The sequence below is a fragment of the Mus caroli genome, unplaced genomic scaffold, assembly GCF_978045245.1.
Source record: "Mus caroli unplaced genomic scaffold, Mus_caroli_1 scaffold_5, whole genome shotgun sequence".
Lineage (NCBI taxonomy): Eukaryota > Metazoa > Chordata > Mammalia > Rodentia > Muridae > Mus > Mus caroli.
In genome coordinates, this window is record NW_028227260.1 from 129,611,952 (window position 1) to 129,618,147 (window position 6,196).

Genomic DNA, 6,196 nt, shown 5'->3' on the forward strand with positions numbered 1-6,196 from the left:
GAACTATAGAGAGGTAAGCATTACCCTACCTTTTCTATTCTGGTAAGAATAATCCATGACAGAGGGAAAGTTGGTGGTGCATAAATAAATGAGGAGCTAATTTGAGGTTGTGCAATTCTGTAGAAAGTGAAATTGAATGGAATTAGAGCCCAAGTGGGCAGGTTACATTTTGATTCAGGAAGGCACATCTTTATATTGTCGTTGCCTTGGTCAAGAGGAAGGGCACGAAACACAGCCACTGTTAAATTGCTACATTTAATCTTAGGGAGATGTCTGAGTTTGCATCTGCAGTTCGTGTTCTTTCAGTAAAGTGTTATAGGTCATTCTGTAAGGGAAGGGTGAATGCATGTGGGAGGCTTGAGGGCATAGGAAAGCTGTAAAACAGTCAGACCTGGAAGCTAGGCTATATGCCATATTCCAATAAAAGAAAACCTGATCTCAGACAGTATTGAGTAGTTATTTAATATTTGAGATTTTAGTTTAATAACTTATAACTAATAAAAGCACATTTACCTATGATAATTGATAGAATGAATGAGTTTCTCTTTGTAGGAAACTGGCTTCCAGAATTATTCTCCATGCAGACCTGAACATCACTTAGGCAATTGCTTAGCACTTGGGTAACATTCACATGAACAGGTGGTAATAATAAATAAGCCTAAAGTTGAGAGTAGAGTATGTTTTATGCATGCCTGATATTTTTAAAACATAAATAAAATTTATCATTAAGAAAATCGTTGGCAATACTTAGCTGTTAGGATAGCAAAGCAGATATTAGGTTAAAACCAGTTTGGGGCTTTGCTATGTTAGAATAATGGAAGGGAAGAAAATCAGAGTAATTACAAAAATAAAAGTCAATTATTCTGAAAGATGCTAATTCTCCTCCTTTCTACCACTGATTACTAAGCCATGATGATGAAGATATAATAGGTTTGTAATTTATCATTTGACCAAGCTCTTCATTTGCTCACTATCAGGGAAGGTACAGACAAGTAAAATATCTTTCTTAAGGTCTGAGGTCTAGTGAAAAATAAAGTAGATACAGGCACCAAGTTTTCATATCTAATTCTTGCTCCTTTCACTATAACAAACATCTATCTATCTATCTATCTATCTATCTATCTATCTATCTATCTATCTATCTATCCATCCACACATTCATTAATTAATTAATTCATTCATTCATTTCACTTTTCATTTATTTTCAGTGCCCCAAGCAAACACCTTAATGTGTAATATGTAAGCACTGGAAAGAAATATTCCCTGCCACTTACTACTTCATGTGTTGTCAGCATACCCTTTGGAAAAGTTTCAAACTTCTTGCTAGTTTTAATCCTTCTAAGAATCTTGTGATTCCTTTGAGATTAGGTCTTTGATTTGCCTCATTGGACTTACAGAAAATGGATAATGATGGATACACTGTCACCACAAAATAGTGGTATTTCAATTATAACCCTGTCCCTTAGCAACAAAAAGTTAATCTTATGCATATTGATGTAAGTGTGAATTTACAAGATGCTAATTACATTAAGAGCCAGGCATTTTGGTCAGGTAACTGGATAATAGGAACCATATGGGGTTGCCATCATTCTGAGTTCAACAGCAAATGTAGGACATTGTGGTGAATTTCTATGACAGAATTGCAACAACAACAGATAGAAAAGGCTGCTTAGAAAGTAAAAGTCTTGGGAGGCATTACAATGGTTCAGAGCCTGAAAATGAGGAGAGAAAGGGCTTCCAGGAAGAATGTGAAACAAAGAGTAAGGTGGTATTTGTGTTGGTCATTGGATTTAGAAAGATTTTTAGTGGTCTGAGGGCCAAAGAGAATTGACAGGAACACACAGTTTTGGAAAAAGTAAAGACCTGAAAAGGATTTCAAAAGTGAGTCATAGGAGTGGGAGAAACAAAGAAAATGTCAGAGTCCACAGAGGAAGTGAGGTCTCTAGTGAAGAGGGCATCATGATTCTACATTGTAAGGGACAGCAAGGAGACTGCAGGGGAGTGTGAAGGGAAGAGGAAGTAACAAACATGAATTAGAATATGAAAAAGAATATTTTGTCAAAAGACAGAGAGGGTGGCAAATCCAGATACAGAAGAGAGTATCTTGCACCTATTAGTAATTAGTACAGGAGAAACTTAACCATGTTTCTAAGCAAATGCTATCAAGAAGGAGGGAGGAAAGACATACTAGGGGATGTGTGGTTGAACAAATCATGACTCTGAAGAAAGTGGAGGGGCTAAGATGAGGGGAAAAAAAGTATGACTGGATGCTCTGCATGAACATGGGACAGAAGAAGAATATTTTTGAAAAGAAGCAGTTACTTGAAGGTGGATAGTAAGTATAAAGAAAATTACCTCATCGTTTTCCTCCCATCTTAATTTGGTGACTTAAGCCATCTTTAGATATCTATGATGAACCCATTATAGAGATGTTCAACTTGCTTTCTTCAAACCTGTCTTCTTCTTCCATCTATATTTTCAGAGCCCCAAACAGTTGGTAGAGGAGACCAAAGTAAGATGCTGAAAGGGGTAGCTGTGTTTTCTAAGCAGGAGCTGATCCAGCAGCACAGTGGCAGATGTATCATGTACCTTCTTGAATGTTGCACAGAGAGCCATAAGAATCACAGCTTTCCACCGTTCTTTCTGTTTCTAAACAATCATGATTTTCTAACTTTCTTGAATATCCAAGGCCTCCGAAAAGAACAATTAAGGAGTATGTCACATGAAGGTATTTTTATTTATCAGGTGGTTGTGATAAAAGCATTTTTGGCCCCTGCCGTGATCTCCTTTGGGTTTAGAACGGGCACAGTGCTTACCAATGTATCTCCTCCCTTTTAAGCTCTCCAACAACCTTCTGCAAACAGAATCTGGGAGATAGAGTTCAAACAAGAAAACCAATTATCTTTAAGTTTGGCTCCCAGGGGAGCTTTGCTTTTTAATTGAGAGATCGATGTTGCGTTCTCGTGACATCCTGAACTCCCATTCAGTGGCTGTGGACTAATGGTGTGAAATTGGATATTAGAGTATGTGACATGTCATATGGGTCAAATGCACTATCCATCTAGGTCAGACTCCAGAAGCTGTTGAAAGTACCAAGCAGTAGTTTAAGGGAGGGCATAATGCTAAAAGTGCTGAAACTAATGACTGAAATCAAGTCTTTAAATCCAGATAACTCTATGCCTGTACAATTTTGTGTCACTTACATTCACGCAGACCCAGTTTTTCCTACTTTGAATTGTCCTGCTGCCCTCACAAGGTTGTTTGTCTCAAAAGCAGTTCTGTGTGAGAAGTCCCTGTATTAGCTACTAAACCCAACAATATATCCTACTAGCATTTTTATAGAACAAATGAATGGTTTTGCTGATCACAGAAGTTGGAGATGGTTTTGTCTTAAAGTTCAAGAAGGCTTTGACCATTCAGACTGGAAGTAGAACTCTGCTTTACCATTTATATCATTAACTATAACCGGAAACTATCCAAATTCCTTTTCTTTTAAACCTTCAGGCAACATTAAGTAAATTCTGCATACCTTAAGTAAATTAACAGCACAACTATTATAGTTTAGTTTTTATAATCAAATTATAAGCCCTCTTACACAAGCTGTCAGAGGCAGTTTTTCAAACCAGTTACCTTGTCATTAATCCCTTCTTGGACAGATTGTATGTGTCTCCCGGGTTCATTTTCTTGTTTATATGCTTTTGTTGCTTTCCAGGTTATGCAGAAAAGAGTTTAGAAGTAGAGCAGAATCTTTCTGTGAATCCCTTTCCTGTTTCTTTGATGCTATGTGTAAGCATCCTTTGTGTATGTGTGGTGTATGTGTGCCCAAGTGTTTGTGTGAAAGTGCATACACATTTATGTGTACATGTGATGGAGGCCAGAGAACACCTTCAAGTAACATACATACCCAGAGCATCATCTAACTGTTGTTAGCCAGTCTAAAAATCACACAAAGCAATGTTTTGTTTTAAATCTATATAGTTATATTTTTATTTTTATTAGATATTTTCTTCATTTACATTTCAAATGCTATCCCAAAAGTCCCCTATATCCCCCCCACCCTGCTCCCCTGCCCACCCACTCCCACTTCTTGGCCCTGGCATTCCCCTCTACTGGGGCATATAAAGTTTGCAAGACCAAGAGGCCTCTCTTCCCAATGATGGCCGACTACTCCAACTTATGCTACGTATGCAGCTAGAGACATGAGCTCTGGGGGTACTGGTTAGTTCATATTGTTGTTCCTCCTATAGGGTTGCAGACCCCTTTAGCTCCTTGGGTACTTTCTCTAGCTCCTCCATTGGGGACCCTGTGTTCCATCCTATAGATGACTGTGAGCATCTACTTCTGTATTTGCCAGGCACTGGTATAGCCTCACACAAGACAGCTATATCAGGGTCCTGTCAGCAAAATCTTTCTGGTATATGCAATAGTGTCTGTGTTTGGTGGCTGATTATGGACCCCCGGGTGAGGCAGTCTCTGGATGGTCCATCCTTTTGTCTTAGCTCCAAACTGTCTCTACAACTCCTTCCATGGGTATTTTATTCCCTATTCTAGGGAGGAATGAAGTATTCATGCGTTGGTCTTCATTCTTCTTGACTTTCTTGTGTTTTGGAAATTGTATTTTGGGTATTTTAGGTTTCTGGTCTAATATCCACTTATCAGTGAGTGCATATCAAGTGACTTCTTTTGTGATTGGGTTACCACACTAAGGATGATATCCTCCAGATACATCCATTTGCCCAAGAATTTCATAAATTCATTGTTTTTAATAACAGAGTAGTACTCCATTCATGAACAATATATAATTTTCACACAGATCATAATTAACACAGCAGAAGGAAGCCTCCCACCATCTACTAGTTTGCTAGTTACTCCTCGAAGACACGGCTACTAAAAGGAGGTTGTTGTGGGCACTAGAGGGAGTTTTGTATGCTTAAACTATCCTGAACATACCTTATTTTTCTATGTTCACAATAATGATAACACAATGCACAATGCTTTTATGGAGCTTTATTTTATCTTGGAGCTATTTCTGTACTGGAACAGATCTTCCTCATTTTAAAGTTTGAATAGTGTTCTTAGGGAAGAGTTGAACCATCATTGTACCTGTCCCCCAACTCCTGAACATTTTTATTCCTCAGGAATGTGTTGTTGACTGAATCTGTTCATCACTACACTGAATGCTGGTGGGTCATTTGTCTTTCCCCTTATTGCTGCAATTATACTTACATATTTCTCAAATGTCTGTTTTCAGGTTGCAAAGATTAGCAAAGGTGTCTTCTTATACATTGAAAAAGTAGATAAATTGCAAACCTGAAATTTTATGGTGGCAGGAAAGAATAGGTATTTATATTAATATATTTTAGCTCTTATAAGAGTCAGAATGAGTATCCATCAACGTTTTCCTAGTAATTCCTTCAGAAACCAAGGAGTTAAATTGCTGATGTAATATATGCATATTTTTAGTTTCACTGACTCCTGCCAACTTCTTCTCCAAAGTTATGTAGAACAGTTTGTTGCCCCGCATTCTTGTTGGCACTTGATATCAGCAGATGTTTTTATTTGGGGCAATCGGATGAGTAACGACTACTATCACTATGCTAATTTAATTTGCATCTCTCTGATTAATAACGAGTATAAGCATGTTTTCATCTATGCAGCAGGCACAGAGGTTATCTATTCTGTGCATTAGTCATTAGTACCTTTGTATAATTAACTTTTATTGTTTTAATGGATGTGATCCTTTGTGCAGTCCATAGTTTGTGTTACTTGTTTCAAACATCTTTTCCATACCATTTGTCTGTTGATTATGTTTTATTGCAATGTCATACAATAAAGAGGGATAGAGTTCTTACCTCTTGCTGTGGTCAAATGAATAAATCCTTTAAAACTTAAGTGAGGGGGATTGTGTCTTATTCAAGATTCACTTCCTAAATAAACAGAGGAAAACCAAACTAAACTAAACCAAATCCATGTATAGATTTCAAACAGTACAAAGAAAGAACTCAGTAATCAATCCTAAGATATAAAAAAGCCAATAAAATTATTTTGAAATGTTTAAAAAAGACTTGAAATTTATTTCAAAATTTAAAAATTAGTCTATCATCCACTTACTAAAATTGTTTGAAATTTATTTCTGTATATGACACAATGTAGAAACTGATTTAATTTGTTACATTGTGAGAATGTGATCCTCTCT